At 40.5% G+C, this 27,817-nt stretch overlaps 1 protein-coding gene across 1 annotated transcript in view; it reads right to left on the reverse strand.

Moving 5' to 3' along the window:
- The window catches only part of LOC105562063 (neural-cadherin-like), a 179,836-nt gene that overhangs the window by 120,703 nt on the left and 31,316 nt on the right, over window positions 1-27,817 (reverse strand). The window lies entirely within an intron of this gene.

The following is a 27,817-nucleotide window of genomic DNA, read 5'->3' on the forward strand; positions in this document are numbered from 1 at the left end:
CTTTGAAGAAATTTTTGAGTTTTCTGAAATTTCACCATACATTTTTCTATAAAATGTGCATGGTAAAATTCTTCGAAATACCGTGTTGTTCCACGATTTTCAGGATAAATAAGAGAAAATTCTCACCGTGCAGAAAATGAAAAACCGGGCCCGAGTACTTCGATCTCCGGGTTTAAACGGCAGGAATTGATACTTGTAACAGTTTTCGCTTAATTAGCGGAGGCAGTTCAAGTTCGACGTGTCTTGTACAACATAAATCTCGATCCGCTTGTTTCCCCCGCGAGCGCGAGTAAAGAGAGACGCGTAAACGCGCGCGTAACCGAGCGGATTTCACGGGTAAATTGACGACTGTGAGCGCCGCGTTCGCAAAATCTATCGGAAGTAGTTTACATCCGTTTGACGTTCGACTTCCGTGGAGCGCGAACGTGACTCGACGTGCCGCGCCGCCGGGAAAGTGTATCGCTTATTTCCTCGCGCCGCGCTTTTCTACGAAGCCACTTTACCTTCCTCCCGTCTCGTCATCGTCTCGCAGCCTCCCGCGGGCGACGCTAAAAACCTACTTAGGGGTGAGAAGGAAGCGCGGGCAGGATTACACCGGCTCCCCCCGCTGATAGGGGCGGCTTCTTTTCCTTTCCAAGTCCATTACACGCCGGCGGATAAGTGCCCGTGGCCGGGGAATCCGCGGAGTACCCGCGACATCCGAGTTGACCGCCGCCGTATCGGGCGGCTTCCGTTAATGTCCAAGATTTATTAACGCTCGCCAACGACAGCGGCTCCGTTTTATGGCCGTATCGCGCTAGCGGTTCGCGTTGGCGCTGCCGCTGGCTGCTGCGTCTCGAGCAATCAGAGAACAGCGGGTTGCCGACGGCGGCTTGCGGCTTCGGAATAGCCGGGCATCTATTGGCCCGATAGCACAACGCCAACGGCCAACGCCAACGCGAACCGCTAGTGTGATACGGCAATTACGCGGAACGAGAGCGGGAGGGCCCGCGAGATAAACGAGCGCCGCGCGGTGGCTTTCTTGCGCGTTTGGGAATAATTAATAACCGCAAAAATCTTCAGCATTTCCGGGTCCGGCGTCGCGAGATCGGAAGGGCGCGTGTTCGTCACGAGCTTAGATTACGTCCGACTCCGAACGCGTACGTGCACCATAAATAATATAAATAACGTGGCGTTCTTACGGGAAAATGAATTTTATGTGTTGGGCCACGGCCCATAATCGCAACAAACTCGACAGACGTATCGAATGAGCTGACATTTTTTTATATATCTCGCTCACAAGCGCGCGAAATACGACTGCGCGATATTGGGGAGCATTATTTTAAAGATTTTCTCGAGTTACGTTAAGAGGCGCACGCCCCTTTGGTTTTACCGTAATTTTGTGCGAGCGAGCGAGCGAGAAACAGAGAGAGAGAAAGAGAGAAAGAGAGAAAGGGTTGAAGGGAGAGGAAAAGACAGGGAGATCTAATTTACAAATTAACGCGCGCGCGTCCCTTACGAGACACAGACAACCCCCGGCTAATTGGACAAATAAAACTCGCAAACGAGAAACCACGTTAAACGTGTAACGCGAAGGCGCGCCGCCGGTTCGTGCAACTAGTGGCTAAATATTTATAAAAAGTGTTTATCTAACGATAAATAATTCGCTGTCGCGCCAGAGAAACGTGCTGGATTCCGCCGCGCGCGCTCTTATTCTTTAACACGCGCGCGACATTGCGTAAACGTTGATTGTTAAAATACCCGGTGCGCGCACAATCGGAAAGGACTTCCGTTACCGAGACAAAAAATATTCGCATTTATATTTCTCACAATCCCATTTGGTATAAAAGTCAGACAATATTAAAATAAAATCAATAATTCTTACTCTCCTCTATCGAACGAAAAAAAGATTGACCTGCTATGTATAATCGTAAGTTTATATATTCTTGCGTTTAGAATAAATTTTCCCTCCATCTTGCGACGCCACCAAGTTGCCACCACGATATTCGACAAAGGACGATACCGAGGGGAAAACCCATTGACATAGCAAATGTAGACTGAGCGTCCCATTGAACAAGCTGAGGCTTGCGAAGAGAGAGACAGAGGAGATTTAAGAAGACTTTCTTCCTCTGTCTCGCCACCACGTGACAAGGGAGAATCGCGCCTGTGTAGCACTGCGCAGGCACGATTCTTTACTTTTACGATGGTGTAAGACAGAGAAAGAAAGTCTTCTTAAATCCCCTCTCTCTCTCTTCGCAAGCTTCAGCTTATTCGATGGGACGCTCAGTCTATATTTGCTATGTCTATGGGGAAACCGCTGACCAAAATCTTGTAGACCAATGCCCGCTAATGCCCACAGCGGGCGTTACTTCATCTTATCTTATTTTATCTTATTTTATCTTTACAATGCCACAGCAAGGCCTAATGCCCAAAAATGCCCAGTAATGCCGCAAAATCCGTACACCACAATGCCCTCGGCGGTTTACCCCTCGGACGATACTGTCGTTTTGTTCTAAGATTTTAGAATTTTTCACTTGAGATTAAAGTATTCCTTTCTCTACAATAAATACGATTGGCGCAACATCGATTTTATTTGGATACATTGAAGCGTAATAGCATTGGATCCGGCAAGTTTTTCCGCAGGTGCGCGGAAACGGAAGCCATTATCGAGGAGCGCCGAAATTAAATTACCGCAATTAAATGTATTTGATCGCTCGTAGATTGTTACCGATGTAAAATGGATGTTTATCCGTACGGCTTAATATTTGCGCGTTTCCATAATTATTGCGCCTGTCCCGTCCGACCCGACGGGCAAATTGCGAGCGGCCGATGCTAAAAACGGCCCTGAAAAGTATCGCAACCCCCTCGAAGCCCCCCCTGCAACGGAGCGGTTGAAGCGAGGGCGGCGCGGGATAAGCGCGCCGGGATCAGGTTGCCAGGCGTTGCCGCGGCCGCGAATATATTTCCGCGACGCTTCGCGGGTGTACGACTTAATCCGATACAGAGCGAGCACGACACACCGAAGAATAATGCAGTTAATTAAATAACCCGCGGTGGTACCGTTAAATCCGCGCGACTGAAACGCGCGCACGGACGGGGCGCGTCCCGGAGCTTTATCGGAAACGAGAAGAAACGCGATCGCCCCGTGATCGCGTTACACCCGTCGAGCTCCGTCTCGTCGATTTTTACATCCGCTCGTGGGGATGTCTCCTCCCTTTTATGTTTTTTTCCCCCCCTCTCCCCTTTCCTCGTTTCGTTCCCTCGCGTCGGATAAACGAACGCGCGACGGGAAATTATCGGCGGTAATAGTCGCGATCCGATCGGTTTATCTCGGCGGGACGCAAAGGAGGGACGCGCGGCCGCGTTGCTCTTTGCCGGGCAGCCTGGAAAATCCTCACGTGCGTGGCCCGTTTAATCGAACACCGTGTAAAGGTACGCACGCGATGAGGAAGAGACGTGAGAGAGGGGGGGGGGCGAGGAAGAGGAAGGGAGAAGATTGTCGAGGGAAGAGTATCTCGGGGAAAAAAATTGCGCGCCGTGTAATCGGAAAACCCGGAGAAGCCGATATCGATCGTGTGCCGGTGCAGACCGGTTTCATTTATTGCAGGATGCACTTCAGAAAGTACTGATGCGCATACGGAGCGGTATCAAATGCGAATTATGCAGAGTACACGCGAACTGCTGCAGCGCGCTCTCTCTCTGTCTCTGTCTCTCTTGGTTGTCAGATGCACTTTGCCATGCATAGAGCCGTGGCTCGGGTCGCAGCGACTTAATGGTCCTCGTCCAATTACCGTTATTAATTGTCATTGTGATATATACCGCGGTACATACATAGCGGTTGCTATTAACGTCCGACTGCGCTTACAGCAGCCTTTCAGACCAATGCGCACTTGGTCCCCGCGTATTACCGGTGCGCGCCTGCCGATTAGAAAATTGCGTTTCGACGCGCCTCGCGATTACGAGATCGCTCGTCCGTTTGTCCGAAAGCGAGCGCGAATACGGGGGACGCGCGGCGGAGTAAGAACAGAATATTGAGGTTCATTGAAGGCGAGCGTTAATTATAAATCCCCGTCACCGGGGCGGAGGCTTACGTATTTAGTGCCAATTACCTTAGTAATGAAGTTTCAAATTAACTTTTTGCAGAGAAAAAAACATCCACGGCGAATTAATTGCAAAATGAAAGCACATTATGAGGGTTTCGATGCTAAGCTGGGCTAGAGCTTCTTAATTATCGGTATTAATCATTTTTATTACCACGCGAAACAAAATATCTCGGGGAAAAAAATGGAGACAGAAATTTGCCAGAGGAAAGTTCTCCGTTATGAGAAAGGATTCTAATACGGGATAGCAGGTTGTGTCAGTGTTCAAATTCAATAACAGTCGATTCTCCACTAACCAGATTTCGCTTCAAGGGCAATGAATTCATGGCGGAACCAACAGATGACGCCTATTAATATAATTAATTCAGCAGAAACTCCGCTATCTCATATTAGGAGCCTGTCTCATGACAAAAGACTTTCCTCAACTCGTTATCTCACGCGCATCTTTGATTCAAACATCTTATACATATACGTATATTTGCGCGTGTACGCGATATATAAATAACTAAGAGCAGACAGAATAACGTTTAATATTGTGCAGCGTGCACGCGCGATGCTTTTAATGCCGTAATGTTATATACAGGTGTAAACAAAAACGGTTGACTGTAACAATATTATTTTTTCACGAAAACTGGGTTACTAAAATGACGGGGGAAAAGAAATAAACACGCGAGTGCATTATATGTTAATATTATTGAGGGAATTTCGCTGCGGCTGCGAGATATAATTAATCGCGAAATTTTGTTTAGCAAACTGTTGAACTAATAGTATAATATGCCCATATTTGCTATTGTCGCACAAATATTTGTGTACGTTATCTAACGAGCATTCTCCCTTTTTTTTTCGAAATATTGTCTCTGAATCTCGCGCGTAATTTTTAACCTTATGAAAAATAGGGACTTTATTGGCTGTTATTATTAATTATGATAATTTTATGATTGATGAACTGACGTGAGATTGAGAAATCAGTTAATTTTACCCCGGCTGTGGTAAATTTTTCGCAATAAAGTTAAAAATTAAACTCATTTAGACACTAACATCCTATCTTAGCTCTTATATCCTTTATTGCTTCGTATTAGTTAATTTTATGTTTTGCTGAGTTCTACTTCAATTTTACGCGTTTCCAGAAAGCTGTGGCGTCTTTTCCGTTTAACGCGGTCCTTTAAAGTATCGGATTAAAAGCTCCTGAATTTTCGTTATTAAAGTAACAACGGGAATAAGCAGGAGCTAAGGTATTACGTTATGTTCCGAAACCGTCAACAAGTTAGCGTTGAAATTCAATAATACTCGTATGACAAGTTCGTAGTTACTGATATTAATAATGGAAGAGGAGTTTAATTGGAAACTAACGCAATTCGGGCGTCGCTATACACGCGAACAACGCCGACGTGTTTTTGAATATGCAAATTTTGCCGCCGCATTAAGAATTATGTATACCGCCGCGCAAGAAGTAATTTGGTGTCATAGATTTTGCACGATTATTTTGCGCCGACGAACGCTTCGTATTCATTCGCTCATTATTTCTAGAATAACATTTATGTCCCACATAATGATCCGAATTTACTTCTCGCTGACATTTGTCATTTTGCTGGAATCGCTTGACGTGCATGCTCGGCTTTCACATATCATTCGAGCCCCGCAAATTCGGGAGCGCGAAATTAATTAAATTCTTAAAAATACTTGCTGCAATTTCAATGAACAGTCGAGGAGTCGAACAATAAAGTGTTAAATAACTGCGGCAATAAATAGCGTTCTGTCGCCTTTACAATTTATTCGTGCAAAAAAATGAAAAATATTTTTAGACGCATTGAAAAGCACTTCCGATAACGTTATTATTCCGTCTGAAATTGAACGATAAATCAGCTGAAAAAGAATTTTGTCTTCGCGAACTCGGGAGAAATTTATTTTTACCGATGTAAGAATTGAATCGCGGAAATGTCGGGCGGGATCCCCGTTCGCGTTTTACCTTTATTAAAGCAGATATTACATATAAATCATGCATTAAACGTAAAGTTTTATGATTACCGACTTGATCTGGAATATTCGGATCGATACCGTAATAAAGTCTGGAATCTCATTTTAGTAAAGTTCATAAAATTGATTAAACTCAGAGCTTCCGAAAGGATTGGAGCGTCATTTCTGATATATTATAAGCGTAGGGAGATAATGGATTTCGGAGACAATAAAAGGAGACGTTTTTTTTCGCTGATAATCAAAATTCCCTTTGGAAAAATCAACTCTCGTCTGATATTCTACAGAAATAGTGCCGTGTTATTAACTCTTTATTTTAGATGTACTTAAATTTCTCATTAGAAATTTGAAACTTGAATTTTTTTGTTAAGAAACTTCACGTAAATGTTATTATATGTTTTATTAAAACGAACATTTGGATTCTGTACCAGGAACTGTAGAGATATCGAACTGTTATCGCGTATAAAATATCGCTACTAAGGTAATATCGCGATTTTGTCACCGTAACACTTTGCGGCAATCACTTTTCGTGGCATCTTCTCGGCTAATTCCCATCTCTTTATGCTTTAAAAATATTATTTCGATTAAATGTCGGATTCGCGTATCAAAGTATCGATCATGGCGACTGAAGGGGAACTTAATCGTTCTCCGATTCCGGTTGCGGAAAATAAACCGTGCCTGGACATCTACGATTCGCTAGCGCAACATGCGCAAACTACAGAACGAGACCCCATGTGGACGTTGTGCAAACTGTAAGTCGATAGTCGATCCTCCATTGTAACCGCATGCACGGCGTATCTCGAGTGAGACAAAGAGGTGTCAGAATGCCACCGGTTGCACCGTTTTGCGCATTCATCCTAGATTACAGGGATCGTTGACCGAGTTCTATGCTCGCTCCTACAGGGCGCATTGTCGTGGAAAACTTTCGCGAAACGTCCCCTTTTTTTGCGAACGTTCCATTTGACTTTGTCGCTGTCAATTCGGCCGAATTAATTCCGTCCATTTCCGTCGATTGTTACAACGCAATTAACGCCGACTGGAAAATTCTGCCGCATCGATACGCCATGGGTTAAAACAAAGTGGCAAATTTAATGCGATATTACGTGCGAGAAACTGACACGCTAAAGTACAATATGTAACGCGCGGAATGTCTCTCTCTCTCTCTCTTCGCTTCTTGCACTTACACAAAGCTGTTTGCGGACGAAATGGCGATTCTATTAACTTGCGCGAAATTAGGTACTTAACTGAAATGAGAATTACATCCCTCGTTATGTTTCCGATGAGAAACTTGGCAATTTTACTTCGATAAAACTCAGGGAGTTTAAAAATAGAAACGATCCGTTTTACGGTGCCGTATTTCTGCTGTTAAATTTTCATTGATACCAAAATTCAAACTTCTTCCTGTACGCGTTCTTTCTTAAATATCAATTTCACGTTACGAGTTACATTTGTATCCGGATGGAAACTTGTGTAGTAAAATTTTCAGCGTACGCAAAGGTTCGTAACCCGAAAGCGTGGCTACTTCTTTCCGGAAGATTTGAATAAAATGTCATGCAAGATTTTTGCGGTGCGTAATGTTTGAAAAATGACGTTCAGCGGAAGAATTTTGCCGTTTTTCCGAACCGTTTTGTACGCAGCAATTTTGATAGCTAAATTATCTCAGCTCGAGGCTTCCGCGTTAATCTCCGTTGTAAGAGCGAACCGCACGAAACGTAATTAGTCACGGATGTGCGCTACGTTTCTCTGGGAATTCCAGCATAAAACGTAAGAATTGATGGGCAGAGCCTGCGCTCGTACACACTTTATTTTACGTTGCGGTTGCATTCGGTTTTATGGAGGGGCGCGTAGCTCGCACGGACGTTATCGTGTCCAATAAAAGTTAGGGTCTGCATGTTTGCTTGGGACTTGTCTCTATGCTCCAATATTATTCCATGGACCATTGGTGAAGTGCTATGCATATTGCCTGGGCTACAGTCGGTAGCGGCAAGATTGGGATCTTTATTTAAAGGACGTAACAGTCTCGAAACAGATATTTTGCGCGTACGCGAGTAAATACATACTCGTATATCGGCTTGTATAAAATTACAATAATTGTAGTACGCTGTTGGACGTAGACAAAGGGTGGTTGCAGAAAATTTCAATTTTGATGTTCAGAGAACATAATAAATTTGTAAAATTACCACGTCCAGAGAGTTAGAATATCCCTCTACTAATTTTTTTTTCATTTCCTTGGCGTTTAAATAAAAAATAGGGCGCGCGTGTACATTTTAAAAAATTGAAGAAAGTAACTAAAAGTAAAAAGAATGAAAAAGAATAAATAGAAACGAAAATGTAGAGTTTTTTTCGGCGTTGCGATAAAAATTTTTTCCATTAACTGGATTTTTCGCCCGACAGAAATGTGCGCGAAATGCAATTTGTCGATTACATGAAAAAGTGGATTAAAAATTGCGTTTGTTTTATACAATAGTAACTCATAGGCTTATACAGATACACGCATTTTATTATATCATCTACTGCTATCGAAAATATTTTATTCGACCATTTTTATTTTTATTTTATCATGAAAAGATTACAGTTGTGTGTGCGCGCACACGTATGGAAATGAAAATGCGTCGTCATATCGAAATGTGAATACCGTGAGTATCAAAAGGCTTATAAAATTAAAAGGTCGCTACTAACAAATTACAGAGGAAATCAGTGCGAAGTATGAAAATTCAAAAAGTGAAAGAGAGCGAGAGAGAGAGAGAAAACGCTATTTCTTCACACAATTCCACTGACAATCAGTCGATGGCGCTTATTAGAAGTTCTGCAATGAAATTAATGGCTGCATCGTCAGCCGTCGCGTAATGAAGCGAAAACTTTACGTTACAAAGACCGAGCTCGACAGCGCGCTTTCAAGAAATAAATAATAGACGCTATTCGCAAAGCAGCGTAGATGTCGGCGCATTTGATAAGAGTGACTGTTCTTTTATCAAAGGCATGACACGTTTGTCGAGTAAACGATTATTTTCGCGGTGATTATCGGCTCATGATGTTTCGGCCGCTTCATAATTACGGCATGATATTAATTTGCTTCTCTGAAAGGTTAATTATATTGAGAGCGCATTTTCTAGCTTCATCGCTGTCTGTCACGGACCAAATCGAAAATATAATTTCGATAATGCTGAAACGTAATGCGCGACGGCAGTGTCGAAAGAGAATGCTACGTGATTGTAATTTACCTCAATCACAATATTTCATAGGAAATAACAAAATTATAGAAGGCAAAATACGCGCAAATCCTGGACAAATCCCCTTCTGACTGTAATTACTTTTTAATTAAATCGAATAGCGTGCGTCAAAGCATTTCGTTCAAGTCTTTTATTTAACTATTTATTACCTCATCGTCCGTCATATTTGCCGTATAAATAAAAAGACAGCGCCGAGTGCACGGCAAACGACAAATTCAACGTTGGGAATAATTTCACTTATATTCAGCAAAAGGAAAATGTGAAAACGACAGAATTTCGAGTAAATGAAAAATGAACGTAATATTTTACAACATACTTTCACCGCTACAATGAAAATTGCTTAAAGCCGAGTGCGATAGGCACAGCATTTTAATATCTCATGGCGATATTCGCGATCGTATTTACAAATAGAGAACACGTTTTCTAATAAAACTTTGAGAGAAAAATTCTTGGTAGTCAGCGGAACATTACATCGGCGAATTCCACGAGAAGACGTGAAATTCTTCATAAATATTGACATTTCTGTTGAAACGGGGAGGGGAAAATATTCGTACGGAGCTATCTGGCTTAAAAATTGCGATATCGCGATTTAAAGAACTCACATATTGGAGCTAAAACCCCCCAACCGTGTAATGCCAATTCTTCTCGATAGTAAGCCGATCAATGTGAGTTAGCTTTCGTATAATCCAACATCAATATCAGTTCGCGTCGAAATACCTCGACGTGAAATCAATTTTGCTTCAAAATAACTTGAAGCGAACGTTAAAGGAAGCATTCTCATTGCCATGCGAAAGGGCACTTTAATTAATTTCGTTTGATAGTCTATTGCACTTACGATTAGAGGCGGAATAGGTTTGCGGAACCTCCTCGGAAGTCTCGCTATCAAAATTATTTCGAAAACATTCGGATCTTGAAACAGTCAGATTGTTTTACACCGCAATTGTGTAGATTTAAAACAATTTGTCCCGCTAATCGCAACGCGGGTCAAAAGATAAATAACGCGGCCGTCTCTTTCCTAATCCCTTCTACTTCCAAATAATTTTCCCTCCCGTTCCTTTAGGACAGACTGTTTACATTTCGCGAGAGTTATTTTTCTTCCTCCGCTGTGTCCTATTAAATATTTTCGACGGTATTTTCTAGCTTCTTGCTAAAGCTAATTAATATAATATAAACGCTTGAAATACTTCCAATATTCATATATGCCGTAACCAATCGATATTCACGAATTCTATAAATTCTCTGAAACGTTCTCTGAAACGTTGTATCGCGGCGTGGCCTAAACTGCAATGCCGAATTTGCCAGGCGCTCGGTCTCCCGCGGTGTTGCTCGAACGCGCGTTGTAAAAGTGCAGGCACCGAAATGAAAGTTTCACATATTCCCGCGGATTGTTTCGGCCGGCGCGTTATTTCGATACGGTCCGTCATTGGCGATTTATTGGCACGTGAAATCATCCTTCGTAACTCCGCGGGCGAAATTCCACGCTTGCGTGATTCCACGGTTCTCTGCGCGGACACGCACACGCTCGCGGGCGCGTCCGCAACGTACGGGAAACGTGTTAAACGATATCGCATTACATGCAACACGTACGCGGCGGCCGAAAGTGCAGCAATCGAAATTCAGAGACGGTCGCCATCGCGCGCGGATCCCGGGGTCCCCCTTGCCGCCCCACCGACGGCGGGCATTGAGCGAAGTTAAACTCGGCGTCCATCGATCCGAAACTTCCGCGGCGAATGGACCTCGGCTCTTAAAATTTTATTCCACCGCGAGCCGCGGCATAGTAATGGAGGTGACATAAAGAAAATCGCCCGCGGAAAAAAAGGTTTGTGTTAGTCCAAGGGATATTGCGAAAGTACGAACGCGCAATTGGCCTCGGTGACACTCGAAGAAGTTCAAGCAGTCGTAATATCCAAGTATCCGAAATGCCGTCAGAGCAGAAAAATATTCTCGCCTTTAACATCGTAATTTACGCGATACGTCGAAATGAATTTAATTTTTTCGCGCGTGCCTCTCGGCGAAGTGAAAGATTTAAAGACGCGCTGGATACTTTTAATTAATAAATTTAATAGAAACCGTATCCCCTTTTCCGCCTCTCGGTTGTATTACAAAAGGTATAACGAGGCTCCCTGCCATATTGCCGAAATAAATTGCGACTCGCTGGCTCCTTCTTTAAATCTCGGTTATTTCACTTGCAATCGGCTCGCGGGAACTTTGCCGATTTATCGCGGCAACTGTCTAAATAACCCAAACGACCGGAAGCCATGTTATCGTGTCGCGCGATCACTTTAACACGGAATGATCTGTCTGACAATAACTATCGTAGTTCCACTGTAACACGACCGCAGATAGCAGAGCTGTATCGCGCGTCAGGAAAGTCGAAAGGGACACAAGTGGCCCCGGCAATCAGAATTCAGAGACCGTTTCCTTTGGCGAGCAGCCCGGCCCGGCCCGACCCGGCCCGGCCCTTAAAGTCGCCCTTCTACCTTCCGGGCTCTCTGTCGCCACATTGCGCGCAGATAAACAGGAGATCGTATGCTCTCGCTTTGAAACTTTCCCGGGTAAGTTTGCCAGCTGCCGGGGTCGGCGAACCAGAGAGGCGAGCCGGCCGCCTCTGTGTGGTGGTTCTCCGTGTCCACAGAGATTGCGTCGGACAGAATCGATATCCTGGCGGAAGCACGTTGCGAGACTGCTGAAATGCCCCTAATTGAACGGCTTACTTCGAAAAAAGATTCGGATCAGCGTGCATTTTAATTCCGTGACCGAGGTAAACCTTTTACGGAGCCATATCTATTTCTTCGTAATACGATTACTGCTCTCTACCTTTGAAACTTTTCGAAATAACGTCGGGAGTTTTGCACGGGGTATTCAATATGCCTATATCTTTCATCGCGTACAAAAATTCCTCTCGAAGGAGTAAACTTATTGATTCCTCGCCGCAATTAAGTTGCGCAATGTCGCCCGTGAGTTTGTAGCGCCGATTCATATGTGTTAATTTAAAAAAAAGACTGCGTAAACTCATTTGGCAGGGATTGAGGGTAACACCGGCGAAATCAAAAGTTCTTTGACAAACTAGAAGTGTGTTTGGGAAACCGCTGCAATAACAAAAGTTTCTGTCAACACAGGATGAGAAATGTTTCCTTCGCGTCCTTATTAAAATGTAAATTTCCCATGCAGTAAAGATGTCTTATTATTAAGAGGGCGGCGATCTAATCAAACAAATTGGAGCCACGTTCTCGACGCAGAGTCAACGAATCGTCGTAAAATACAGAAACTACAGATAATGTGGGAAGGAAACATTTTCGATCCAGTGATTTACTGAAACTTTGGCTGTTGTTCTTGGCCCCTCGAAGTTTGTAATGGAAATTTTGATTCATCCTGTATAGGGTAATCCGAAATGCGTGTAACAGTGCGCTTACTGTGTACATCCTATTGTATTTCTTGCTGGAAACACGTTGTCTCTCGTTGACTGAAATAACTAAACTAACAAAAATAATAAAGTAGATATTTGCGCGAAATTACCATAAAACGGCAATGAATAGTAAAGGAGACATTTCTAGAGCAAAAGTGTAGTTCTATAAAATACAGTAAATCGAGAGAAAACTGTTTTCCCGAAGGGTATTTTTGCGTGATATCCCACATCCTCCCTCGCGCCACTCTAAATAACCGGTTGTTTCTGAATCAAGTCAGGTTTGCCTTAAGTTTGTTACCGAGGCAACTGGTTCTAGCTCGATCCTAACCAAATCCTGGCCAAAACTCAATTCGTTCGTCGCAAGTTTAACCGACGCCAAATCGAAGTCCTGGAGATCCAAATCTAATATCGATCAAGTCTTAACTCCATCTTAACTCGTTCGAAATTCTGTTGCGAGTTAACCCAAGCTGATGCCTAATTTATCTAAATCGGTTTCGCCTCGCAATGCAAATTGAAGCTTTTTCGAAATTTTACATAATCTTAAACGATTCTAACGGAACTCCAGCCGTGAATCCGGTAATTTGCTGACATAACGCGAAACTTGTACTAATTTTACCATAATCTGGAATAATTTTGCTACGGAGTAATCTTCAAATCGGAAAGCCGGAAATTGTTAAAATTATTATTCCTCGAAACGTAGCGAAATGGAAATTTCGTTACAATGGACATTATATTGCCATTGTTTGTATTACTTACGCCAAATGACTAGGAAGTATCGTATTTTCTTTCGTATTTTCTTAATACTTTAATGAGTTTAATTTTGCCCCGTAGAAAATTATGGATGCTATGTTCTCTTGCTACTTCTTAACTTTTCAATTTTCTTTATTTTTCATCTTCCACGACTTTTACAATGTCTTTTCATTTTACACATATACCTTAATAACAAAGTCTTAAAACTTCGTGCATTGTAAGAAAACACAAAAGCTTTATTTTTCAATTAATCTTAAGCTTATTAGCTTACGTGCATTATAAAAACACAAAAGCTTTATTCTTCCAATAAGTCCTAAGCTAATGAGCTTATTGAAGGAATATATAAAATTAAGAGTATATGTCGAAATAAAAAGAGCATCTCCTCTGGAAACGGAGAAACCTTTCTCGTATACGTAGCCAAGCGTTAACTCGAATTTAAAGTGGAAAAAACAATCTTGTAAAGGGTTTATCTAAAATGACAGGATATGATTTATTGTTTCGTATAAAACGCCTTTCTTGTCGACGCATTGATCTATATGATGCGAGTCCAATTTTACGGGAATCGTTATTTTTTTTCAACAATTCCAATGCACAAAATATGACCAATTATATCTATCAGCGAGCGTAAACGTTTCCTCTGTTATAAGCGTATACAATACGCGGCACTGCATATATATGTCAATCGAAAGAGTCGTTCGAAATGTTCTGCGATATTGATACGCGCTAGAATTATTCACATTCAATATCCAATACAATTGAAAGGGACGCTTCTGGGGGGGGATCGTGAATGCTGGAAAGGCGAGCGACACGCGAGTTCTTTTTTCGGTGATATTTTCCACTCGCAATTATAATAATACCACAAATGACAAAACGCGCGCTTCGCGCGCGCAGTTTGTGCTTGGGCATTATATATTTTTAAGAATGCGTATACATTCAAAGAAGTAATTGTATGCGCGACGTCAATTTAAAATAAAAAGTAATTTATCACTCACAGATACGGTTCGCAACACCAGAGTTGTACATCGTTAACTATATGTGTTAAACTGTAACAATACAAATACGTATATGATTATTATAGGCTAATTATGTAAAATCGAAATTATCGTATTAAATACACTTTATATATATATTTTTTATAATTATGTAGATTACTGAAAAAGTCTTCCTTTTCAATATAAACTCACAAAATTTTATGGTTTTGTCTTTAACACTTATTCGAATCTTCGTTCAATTCATTTGAATAAATAACAAAAAATCACAGAACAGATTTTGCACAAGTAGCAAATAACGTGAAAACGTAAGACACTTACCTCACCATTTCTCCGCCGTTGCCCGATGCCTTCTGGGCCTCCTCCTCTCAGATTTCCTTGTGGCACTCACACAACACTTCACTCACTCGCGAAAATCATCGCGCGAAATTTCGGACACTCCCGTACGCGATGTGAAATACCGCGAAATGCATGAAATATTATTAATATCGCGTAACTTTCTGTTATACAAATTACTCAGTCTAACAATCTGTACTTTTGATTCGGAAAAATAGGATAAATCACTTTTGATTTGGCGATATAAAACGCAACGCGAACATCGGAAGTCGCACGAATATCTCTCTTTTCCCGAAAATGGAACAGATTACACGAAATCGATATCGATAGATAATTAAAAGCGCGGTGCGTAAACGAGATGTAACCGCGACAAAGTACCGCGGATTACCTTCATATTTTAGACGAGTTAGTCTCGCGAAATATCTGTGCGCACGTTGATAAAGAGCCGTCGCCTCGACATGCAATTCGTTTCTCATTACAAGTTGTAGAAATTTAATACTTAATCGAGGAACGTTACTTGTCACCGATAAAGGTGTGCAAATCAAAAGCGTTTTATCCCAGCATTCGTCGCGATCGAGTCTTGAAAACCGATAACGCAAAAGTAACACTACGCACGGAGCGACTCTCGCCACTGCCTGCCGGCTCGACGTTCGGCGAGCGAATAAGAGCGGCGACCTTCAGATACACGATGGCACGCAAAAACATCGTACGTCACCGCGCCGAGTGAAAAACAACAAAAAAAAAACGCTGAGAATTCGTTGGCCCGCTTAATCGTCGTACGATGCCGCGCCGAGTGAAAAACAACAAAAAAACGTTGAGAATTCGTTGGCCTGCCTACGCAATGAAAAATTCCGTACTTAATATTTTATTGTACATTACTTTGTTCCGTGACTGTTGCTACGTTTTGCGTATTATTCTGCGGACTTATTGGTATTGATTAAATTAACGATTAATTCTGTTCAATCGGGAAAATGTTTCGAAACAAAAATCGTTGTTACTTAAATTCTAATTACTGAGATTAGAGATTTTACCCCAATGCTACAATGGTTGGTGTGTACAAATTTCTAAATTGCAAATCTTCATTTACTACGAATCTAAAAAAGAAGTGAAACACACCGCGCTTCGAGAAAACCAATCGGCATCGCGAAAAAGAGGCCTCAACTGTTCGATATTAACGACATTCGCGCTGGTAACGTCTCTTTTTTAGAAAGGGACTGGACAATACAAGCGCGCGCCATTTGCTCTCTCTAAAAATTCGCATGGTTTGACAGCTGCAAATAACACGACTGAAGCATGTCGTATCGCACAAGCGAGACAGCCAATCGGCATCTCGGAAAAGTGACAATACTTCGAGACTTTCGACTATCGACTTTAACACGCCTTTTTTTATGTAGGATGATAGGATTTTTCAGAATTCTACGAAATTAATAACATATTATTAACTGAGTATTAAAATATCGTAATTTTTCCCACATGTTTTTACTTTCATCTTGCATGTAAATTATAGATTTATTATAGATTGTGTACGACGTGTCTCATAATGTACACATCATATTATACATTGATCAAGTGCGTTGAAAGATTATAATTTTTGGAATTAATATTCTTTGTATTGAGTAGCGTAATATTATTACGCGCTAGTCTTTACGTTTTCATATTATAATTAGCTTTCACGTGCGCGTAATCACGAAATACGGCATCTGTTGTAATTATTGATGTTTGAGCGAGGGAGTTGACAATTAAAATACATTTAAAATGTGTTCGTATGCGGCATAAAGGTGCCATTGTAATCGTGCAATTTTTAATGAGAATTTAAATCGCTTGCGACGAGATTACCTGACAAAGACTGATATGAAATTTCGCATATTTTTTTTTCTGCGTCGCTGGCTGCGCCACACGGCGAGGGCGATAGACACGACGAAGGCAATGGGAATTCTTTTACATTATTTTATTGTACATCGCCGTGCAAATACAGCTAGACAAACGATGTAATTTTACTACAGGTTCACGCTAATGCGACTATTTTACAATGTCTGACAATTCCATCTCTGCGAATGTTTTAAAGTAAAGAATGTGCGGGGCTAATATGTTAAAACGAGCGAGATGATCACGACACGGGAAGAGTTTAATCGAGAGATTAATCGAAACCTACAATATCTATTTCCATACTTGCACTCGAATGTTTCTAGTATTTTATCTTCTCTTTGAGTAATTCTTGGATTTCATTAAATTCACATTCTTCACGTTGAGAATCCAAATAGACCGACTATGGATGCATTTCAGTCCGTATTTCCCGTCGGTATAAGAACTGCAAGTTCCGCCCGAATTAGCATAGAATTTGCGTGAGAAATAATCAATGGGTTTTACATAATCGGGCTCTAATTAACAAAGTTCAATTATCAAGTTTCTGCATTTTAAATTGTCGCCGAAATCTAGTTATTCCGTCAGTAAATTATTACAACTGTTCGCGTAACGCCTCTCAAGTTTTCTGTATAACTTTGTGTATTTGTTAGCCATGTTGCGCGACAGTTTCAATTCGCTTTGCACAATTAGCGCAGATCGCGGTCGGTTCATTGGTGAATAAATACGGCGTGTCTAGACGAACTTTGGAATAGCTGTTTTTAATTGTCGCTTTTTCAACAATTCTGGCAAATTTATTGCTCCGTGGTGTGTATCGTAATAGTCAAAAATTCTTTCTCCCCGTTTTGCAGGCGTTTCGAAAACCATACAATTATTTATCGATTATTCATTCTTTAAGAAAAATTCTGAATAAAATCCTGCAAATCTAGTAAGGCCGCTCCTTCGCGTACAGTATGGATCCTCCGTTTTCCGAAAGTGTTGAGCAGGATATAGGGAGGGTTTCTCCTTTCATTACATTGCAAATCCTCTGTATTTTATACTTTATATCTTCACGCTGCTCACTTCTCCGTACCGTTCATATTTTACGGCGTATCATACGGGATTACGCGATGTTACATGCGGATGCATACGCGTGTCATTTGTTCGTGAGCGCGGGTTAGGTTGAAACGCAAAGAAAATTGGATTTTGTTTTATGTCTCGACGACGATTCTTCGCCGAGCTCAGATGTTTGGTAGTCCCTGGCGCGGCGTTCATTCATAAACCATGAGAACGAATGCTATAAAATAACACTAGCGGTAGCTCAGCTGTGCCGGCGCGTGTCAAGCGGAAAGGAATGAAAAGCAATTTCGCGCAACAATCTCAGTCTCTCTATTAAAATTACAATTTCATGTAAATATCGATAACTTTACGCGGAGAAATAGGAGAACGACATAAAACTGGAGGCACTGGGACAGGCCTGGAATTCACTTTCAAAAATACAATATTAATTCCACGAGGCACACGTGGTTCGCAAGTTATTTAATACTAATTTTAAAATACCGATCCCATTTTTTTTTAAGCAATGAAACGTCTCCAATGACGCGCAAATAACGGCACGTACATACAGGGTGTACTAAAACCACCGGATATCCTTTTAATTGCAGATTTTTTAGAAAATTTCAAGAGGAAAATTCCAATTAAAAGATGTCAAGGCTATAATAGTTTTTGTATTAGAATTTTCGTCTTGAAATTTTCTAAAAAGTTTATGATTAAAAGGACATCCGGTGGTTCTAGTACACCCTGTATACGAGGGATCTGAGATACAAAAATCCCCCACGCAACGTTTTCAAAGCGTTTTATAGCGCGAGCCGTCCTCGAAATTTTATTAATACGAAAATATTTTTTAGCTTAATTAAATGCATTATGTCTCTGAAATATATCATATTTAACGAGAGCATTTTTCACCGATGAAATTTCTGGATAATTAAACAAGGCCGTAATTATCGCGAGCGTCTGAGGCTCGAACTCAAGTAACCCTATCCCTGCACCTGGCGATGGAAGGTTCATTGCGCACAGCGATCCCGATGTTCACTAATTATTCACAGCCGAGAGATGTGCCGTACCAACTTGCAATGGCATCGCACCAGAAAAAAAAATACACGGGGACAATCCGTGTACAAAAGAAAAGGAGGGAAAGAAAAGGAGCGAGTCGCGCGACATCGGAGTTTCATTTCAATATTCGCTGTAGGCGTAGGCGTCTACGCGGACCTCGGAGCTCCATTCACATTTATCCCCGGTCGGGTTCTTTTATTTTCCATTCAGTCTAACCGCCCATTGCTGGCATTTCGCCGCGAGCTAGCAAGAAAGTAAATAAATAAGTTCTGCACTCGCGCGCGGCGCTGAATGCCCGCTCGCGCAAATATACGCGGGCCCGTCGATTGTCATCCCGGGAAATCGGCGACGCGCGCGGCCCGCTGGAAATTATGAGCAGCAGAACATATCATTTGTTTCGTTTTTCAACATTTTCTCCGCCCGTGACAATCCCGCCGTACTCTGCCTATTGTGCTCGCGCGAGAGATACACTGCAAGTAATTGCAAATGCACTTTTCCTTTTTTAAATAAAGATTTAATACTAAACGCAGCCGCGTCCAAACCGGTAATAAAAACCCGCGAGAGAAGGCTTTAAATATTAAACTTGCATAGTGGATAACGTTTGTAATTTATGTATAAAGCTACTCAAGAGTACGCGTATTGTCCATCCGTTTGAAAGGAATATCAAAGTGAGCGTCAAGTTTTAGTAAATTGAAGCAACAGTGCGCTGTAAGCGCGCGAATCGTAAAATTGTGCTGCTTACTGAAAATATTTTTCCATTTTCAACGGTACGCTCGAAAGCGGTGAGTAAACAGTGTCGCGGTCGTCAATTCAAACACTTAGAACTCATCTTTCGCCTTTTTCCTCGACCCGCTATTATTTTAACAAAATGCCAATTTTTCTCGTAGGGCGATTTTATTTTTTCGGTATAATATACGTTATGTTAGCATTACCTGTCATTATTCGCGACAACATGGCGATGGCAGTCGAACAATGTTTCTCAAATTGGAGATGCAAAATGAAATTAGACGAAAAATAGAATTTCTATTATTTTCCTCAGAAGTTCTTTACTTTTTGCGTCCGACGGTACCTTCGACGTCGGAATCGCCCCAACAGAATAGAATAAAAATATGAAAGAACAAGAGGAGTAAAATCGTGTACTCCTTTTTTTCCCCTTTAACCTTTAAAAAGTGCTCGCCAACGAGTGCAACTTAAGAATTCCGAAAATTGAATTTCCTGCATATTGAATCATATTTCTCCGCTCTGTGCCACGTCTACAGGAACCTGCAATTCCCACGTGAAAAATTCTTTTTTGCGGAAACGACAAAGTTCTGAGTTACAGTCCGCGCTATGTTCGTGTGCGCGCGTGCATCTGCAAAATAAATATATTGTGTGCCAGGACGCCATTAGAATTCGCAATGAATTTTTTGCCAAACCTAATTTGCATCGGGTAAAGAGATTTGGAAGTAGAATTTACACAAAACAAAAATTAATTTACCGGATCAAATGTAGACTATGTAGAAATTATTAATTAAGGCACTAAATTATTCTGGATAATATAGCGATTTATCAATTTGATTGATTGATTTATTAAATTTTGTAATTTATATTAAACCGTTAATTTCATGTAAAATTTAATAACTTAGTAATTTGAAAGTTTATACATTTCCGGAAAATTCCGCACCAGGTAAAATATTATAACTATAATATTGTAGCTATATACGGACGCGCATTATAAATACAAAATCACCATATATTACAGTGTATTACGCATCTACACCCACAGAAAAAAATTCTAAAATCTAAAATAAAATACTAGTATGTATCGTCCTTTGTCGAATAATTTATTCTAAACGCAGTAATATATAAACTTACATTTGTATAAGTTACTCTTGTCTCAATAGTAAGTCGATCTTTTTTAATTCGACAGAGATAAGAATTATTGATTTTATTTTGATATTGTCTTATTTTTAAACTAAATGAGGTTGTGAGAAATAGAAATGCGTCAAGAATACTTTTTGTCTCGGTGACAGAAATCCTTTCTGAGGGTGTGTGTTCTAAAAATCCCAAAGGGTAGTGAAGGCTGCCAAAAAGAAAGCACGTAGTAAGGGGAAGGTGCCAATGTGAGCCACAAATGAATGGAACTCGGTTCTCACAATATGAAAGTTGAAATTTCTCTTCAATAAAGCAAACCCGAAGAAGGGCTTGTCTCGAAACGTTTGTTTCATTAAAGAGAAATTTTAACTTTTGTATTGTGAGAACCGAGTTCCGTTCATTGTGTGACTCACATTGGCACTTTCTCCTTACTACGTATGTTCTAAAAATGTCGACTTTAATTAGACGCAAAAGTGCCACGATTGTTTCAGAAGAAACATAAAACAGGCTGACAATATTCCATTCTCCACTGCCACTTGTGCACTCATCGTTCTTGCGCGTAGATGCATAAAAAAAAAGTAATTCGAGGAGGCCGCTGACGCTGATTGCGAGCTATCGCGCCATATTCCTTTTCGCGACCTCGCGCGAAATGAGATTTGCCAGGGAGCTTAATGGACCGACGAACGACAATTGGATCTTGCCTACCGGTCCCGGCGCAGATACCCGGCCCCCCTTATCTTGAAACGTCGCTGATTCCAACTTGAAGTTTCGTGCGTCTCGCATAATACCCGTCCGCGAAATCGAGAGACCGCGAACGTCCGACGCGTCGCCAAACTCGCGAAAGCGCTCCCCCAGAAAATTATACCTTGCAACCGCGTTATCTCGCGGCAGTGCGTGTCAATATCCTGTCAAAGTAACAATTTGCATATTGACGTTTCGCTCATCGTAAGATTCCCGTAACCGTGACATGCCGCCGCTTGCCGCTGTCTGTCCCTCGCATGCATCAGGTATTTTCAATTCAAACGCTTTCCCGGCTGACAGACGAGATGCGAATTATATCGCGGAGTGATGCGAATCTCTCGCATGTTTGCGCAGGAAATATCTAGTCTAAAGAGAATTTTATTCCAACTGGCATTATCGTCGTATACGTTCAGATACGAGGGAACGTTTTCAATTTACCGACAGATACGTTTAAAGGAAGCAATTGCTATTGAAATTAAATGTAAAGTTTTACAAGAAAATGTGGCGTTGTGTGAGAGAACAATGCACGTGGAAATTAGTTTTAAATAAAACGTCGACATTGTGAAATCAGTGAATCTTAATAAGAGCAGCTGTTATTATTTACAGCAGATCGATAATCAGAAATGTTCTAATACCCTTGCAATGGCTTTCACTATTTTGTCGCCCGTAACACGAAATCCATTTCCGCTTAATATAATCTTATTTTCGAATAATAAACACCTTTGTCCGACACTCGATTCCCAATATTTGCCAATTAAAAGTCCGTAAGTAAAAATTGTGTGTCTATCGGATTTTGTACGGTCGAAAAATAAAATCGCCCACGCTCCGAGCTCGTACGGAAAAATCAATCGACGTAAAACTCATTAGCAGGAAAGCAAATATATCGGCGGGTCTGCATAACCGTGGAAAGATAAAGCGTTGATCCCGTGGCTCAAAGAGGCAACCGAGATGTTATTGATTGCACTAGTATACCGTGCGAATTCCGCGGCATTGCATGCCGAAGAGCAAGAAACTCGCGTTAACCCCGAAAAGAGATGAACGCTCGCGTTTGCTCGTGCAGGGGTGCGGTTCCGCGGCCAAAACTGCGAACGCAATTTAACCTTCTCGTTTGAGGCGCGTCCGAAGAAAAACACAGAAGCGGCGGGTATAACTAAAGTTGCAACGTAATTCGACTAAGCAGACGGTATGCATATACCCCTGGCTGCAGTCCCTTTAACCCCGGGAATCAAGAACATCGTCCGAGAAGACCGCGGGTGTGCAACGAGCGTGAAACGCTCAGTTTTTCTGCCCTCGCGAGTGAGCGCACACGTCGGCCGCCAAAGCCACCACTTAAAACCCCGGGAAAAATGCGGCGAGTCACGACAATAAAAATAATCATTGTGCAAGCGGGCAAGGATCATAGGACCTACCGACCCCCCTGCATTCGTTATCTTTCTCGAAAACAATCCCGAGTGCACGAACAACGCCTTTGACGTTTACGAACGTCGGGTAAATCCGGAACTTTAACAGGGACCTCGGCATTTACGCGCGTTTTGCTACGCCGCGAGATAATCGCTTTTAGTGTATCGTGGAGATGGAGAAATTGAGCATTTATTTCTGGAATGAATGCTTTCCGTTAACAATTTTCAATGCGGGCGTCTCAGCAGCAGAGTTTCAAGATAACATTTTTATCGCAAGGTTATTACATGAAACTTGTAATTTTTGGACATTCATGAAGCTCGTATATCGACTAAATCCACCAACAAGTATATCATTTATTTTTATTCCTCTTGCTGGAATCACATTAACAACTTCAGTGTTTTTGTCGACCATATCTGGACATTTTTAATGATACAAAAAATTTTTTGCGAGAAATATTACCTCAGCCAGGGTATGAACCTGGACTTGTCTACTCTCTAGGCGGGTGTCTCACCAATTCGAGCACTGAGGCATGTGGTAATGTCGCAAATAACAGCATAAAGATGGTATCTTCACGTCTATTCTTCGACTTTTAAACAGCAGTACACAGAACTGTCGATACACGATTTTTAAGTATCCCCGTCCCCCTCCCCCTTTTCCCAATTGCGTGGGAACCAGTGTATAATCAACTAACAAGAATCTTTCGCAAAAAATTGTCTGTATTATTGAAAATGCCAGATATGGTCAAGAAAAACACCGAAGTTGTTAATTACTGCTGGCGACATGAAGAATATTATTGTTAGTTAAAAACTGCACTTCTGATATCAACGCTCAGCAGTAAATGTTATTAACAGAAGACGGCGATTTCGAAAATAATCCTCAATAAAATGGACCATTTCCATGACACTAAAAACAATATTTCGTGTTGTATAATACGCAACACGTATTATTCAATTACCAGAAACGTCGCTTGCGTTTTCTGTAAAAGTAGATAAGTGTAAGTTAAGATACTAGAATGCAAAGTTAATAACATGCTATTTAACGCAAAAGAAGACTTTGAATGCCCTTTCTATTATAACTAAAAACCGTGAATAATACGCCCGCGTTTCAAACTTTATTGCCTATTGTCGTTAATTATCGCTATCACATGATTAATTATAACTGACGCTACAATTGAATGTACAAGTCGCTTGTCTGTAGCAAACAGCACTGATGAAATTTTACAATGGTTTGGCTGCATTGTTAACAGCGCGACGTACTGTTAACGAGCGTGTACCTACGATTTAATATGCACGTTCACGCCCCGAAAACGCCGCGGGGTTCTGCAGTTTAGCATAATTGTTATTTAACACTCGCCGCTGTTACCGCTGAGCATCGCGCTCACCGTTGAAATGCATACAAAGAAGTAACCCCGATCATTTGCAGCAATGCTATGAGGCTGCCTGAAGTGAATCCGAATTTAACGTCGCTATTTGCCTCAATCGTATTTACAACATCCGAAAGTAAAGGGTCGCGGGAGAAAGGATAGTTCTATGTTAAATTTGTTGCTCGTTAAATGATCCTAGTAAAATAAATCGTGACTCGCGGTGTACTAGACATTTTGGCAAAAGTCGTGATAAATGTTTGAAGTCAAAATATCAGTTAAAGACACTTTTATAAAAAGATTATTAAGATTTTCCTCGGAAAGTCTTCGCGACGTGAAAAATTGAGATCAATAGTTTGATTAAAATTGCGAGTTGATGTTTAAAGGAACCGAACAGTCGTTCTTTCCCCCTTTGTACTATATATGTAAATTTTATATTTCCTGAGTTTATGTTGGCGGGTATTACGCGTAGAAAATGTATTCCGCCATTTTTATTTTTTTATGTTTCCCGTGAGGAACATTTCACGTTTCTCGTGTAACTTTTTATCAACGCGACAACGATTAGACTAATATAATCCATTAGCTTAAGATCGAGTTACTTGCACTAAAAGTCTCGCTTGAAAAAGGCTTACTTCATCTTTAGCTGTTCATTCCATTTTCACTTTAGCATCCAATGGTGCAGTGCATAATTTAATTTTTGCATAATTACGATTTAGCGTTTCCTATTACGTTTACACGGCGATACGACTTGAAATTTGCTATACATAAGTCGATGCTAATGCAACTCTTGCATTTCTTATGTTAAAGTGGATTTAAATATACAACGTTAACAGGCAACTTTACTCTTCGCAGAAAGGTAGAAGTAAAACGGTTCTTCGTGTATTCATTTCTATCTACACTTTTATTGCGGAATTTGTAATTCGGAAAGTCTGCGGAAAAAGAGTCAAAACTGCAGAAAAGTGTACAAACTAGTTCCCTTTTCTTTTACACCTTCTGCGCCATCTGCAAAAATATTATTTGAGTACTTTCGCGTTTCTGTGTTGCACAAATTCCCATTTGTACCACGCGAAAGTACGTTGCATGCGGCGTACAGTATCATCGGGAAGGAAAGATTTACATGCCACGTTTACGATATCCGGTGCATCTAAGCGACAACCGCGATGTCAACGCTTTCTTCTCGAAATAGATAGTCGAAATGGAGACAGGATTTCTAGAAGCGAAAGAATAAAATTCCGCGACGGACTGGATTTGCGGAGTTTTAGAAACATTTTTTTCTAACGTAAGGCAAAGGATTTTATACAATACATATTTGTAAATAATTACGCTATAATTTTAATTAATATCATACATTACAAACAAGTATGCTACATTTATTAAAAAATTCAAGTGTTCCTCTTCGACTACCAAAATATTTCTGATCCGGAGGACATCATTTTTCACCAAAGTACAAGAGGCGATTAGTTCATTTATTCAAGTTAATTAGAAATAAGAAAAGGAGCATTTGGTGTAAATTAATTTCACAAAGCCTTGAATATTTTATAACGGTTGGCGCATAACGCCTGATGTTTTTGCGTTACGCTATGTTTGCATCAAAGTCGCTTTATTTATTATTCGCATGGCGACATGAACGGGCAAGCAGCTCCGGGTGCTGTCGCATTACTTCTCGCAACGCGGCCGCGACAAGTACCGAGGGAAAACGCGGTTATTCTCTGTGAACAATTAACGATTATCAGCCTGTGCAATTGATTCACTCTCACGATTAACGATTCGTGAGCGTATCGGAGCAACGGCTATTTATTCAAGCAGGTATTCGGCGCAATTTATTTATTCGGAGTAGAGCTCGGAGCGATAAGGGATGGGAAAAATAAATTATTATTTCGTTGCGATATTTATGAGCGATTTTCTATTTAATTTATGCGTTCGAAATATACTGTGCGTACAGCAGCGAATTTTCGTTATGGTTTTTCAGATAGTCCGTCGTGCTTTATTCGATCATTGCTTGATTTTCTCGATCACATAATATCGAGATGTCAAATTTACAAACTTTTCGGTTATTAACGGAATTCGTGGGTAATTAATTAATGTTCAGAGAAAAATGTTTACGAATAGAACGGATAGTCTCATAACCGATTGCGACCTAAATCCGACTATTATAATCCCATATTTTAATTTGTATTATATTAACCGCATTTATTAACCACAGATTTTCACTGCAATTTTGAATCAACTCTGCGATTAACGAGCCCAAATTCTTTATTATTTGAGATTAATTCTTTGCGAAACAATGTGGACGTTGAGAGAATTATTTTCTGCAATTATATCTTTCGATTTGTGCTCCTGTTTTTATTGTATAATCAGATAATAAAATACGCGTTTAATTAACGGTATTTAATGCAGAATACTTTGTCGTGCAAAGTAGAACTTGTCGTATTATGTATCGTCGAATAACAATTATTTTGTAAAATATTAATTACTTTGTACGTTACTTTAATTTGAATTTTATGTTTGTATGTTACAGATCAACGTCATTTCTGCTGCTGCACATCGTGAATCGGTGAGTCGAATTATTTTATATCGAAGTAACGGATTTTTGAGAGAGAAAATTGTATACATGCCGTACATACGCTGCATCTAGATGCATATGTGCATCGATACGTGTATCATAGTTACTAACAATATAAAAATATTAGGTAAATATAATATCGCAAAAATCCGTTGCTTTAAAATGGTTGGGTTAGATTATTAAAACCCATATTTAATCTTAGGATATTTCACTTTTATCTGCCTGTGCAAAAATATACTCTCGTATTTTTGTGCGGCTCATAGAAAAACGTATGTATTTTTGCTTTTATCAATTATTAGCGACTAATTATGAATACATTTTCGTATCAATATACTTTATATGATAAAATATTCATTGCGAGAAATATGAAATTAACAGAACCTATAAACAAAAGGAATATATAATAAATGTGAATTGTAGAATATTTCAATGCGCGATGCGATTATAGATTTGATTTCTCGCATACGCGTGTCGACACATACATGTCGATTTTTCATGGGGAAAGAAGTCAATAAAATTCACAACTTTTCTCGTGGTTGCTTGCAAAAGCCCTTAAAAAAGACGCGAGATCGATAAAATTACTCTTTCAACGGACTAGTGTTCGAATTCGAATTACTATTCGAAACTTCGAACTTCGCACCGACTTTTTGGACATACGTGTAATCTTGAGGATTCGTAAATCCATAGAGAAGCGCGGCTACCACTTCATACTTTTAAGCGTTATGTTAACATTTATTTTACAAGCTGAATATCATCATTTTTTTCGCGTCCTTTTTGTGGAGAGAGATATTAAAGTAAATTGTATGTTGTGGAAGCAACGTATTTATATAAAGTTCGTGTGATGTTAAAAATTTGCTAAAACAAGGTAAATTTTATCGTCCAATTGATAACATTTTTAATGCTGCGTTCGCACATAATTTTTTATAATAAAGCGGTTTATACGAAATGTTACACCTTTTATATTTTGGCGCGTTAATAATTCACTTAAAATCTGCGATGATTGTATCAAAATTTATAAATTTACTTTGTGCTGCTAAACGCGTGCTTATTTCTGGTAAACAACCATTTATAAAAATGTTGCTATTTAAATATAGTTGATTAAAATATACGAATAAATAACATTTAAATATTGTTGTGCTCAAGCGGAAAAAGTAATCTTCACTGCTAAACGCGTGCTTATTTCTGA

The sequence above is a fragment of the Vollenhovia emeryi genome, unplaced genomic scaffold (genome assembly GCF_000949405.1).
Source record: "Vollenhovia emeryi isolate VEMERY1.0 unplaced genomic scaffold, V.emery_V1.0 DF939196.1, whole genome shotgun sequence".
NCBI classification, from domain to species: domain Eukaryota; kingdom Metazoa; phylum Arthropoda; class Insecta; order Hymenoptera; family Formicidae; genus Vollenhovia; species Vollenhovia emeryi.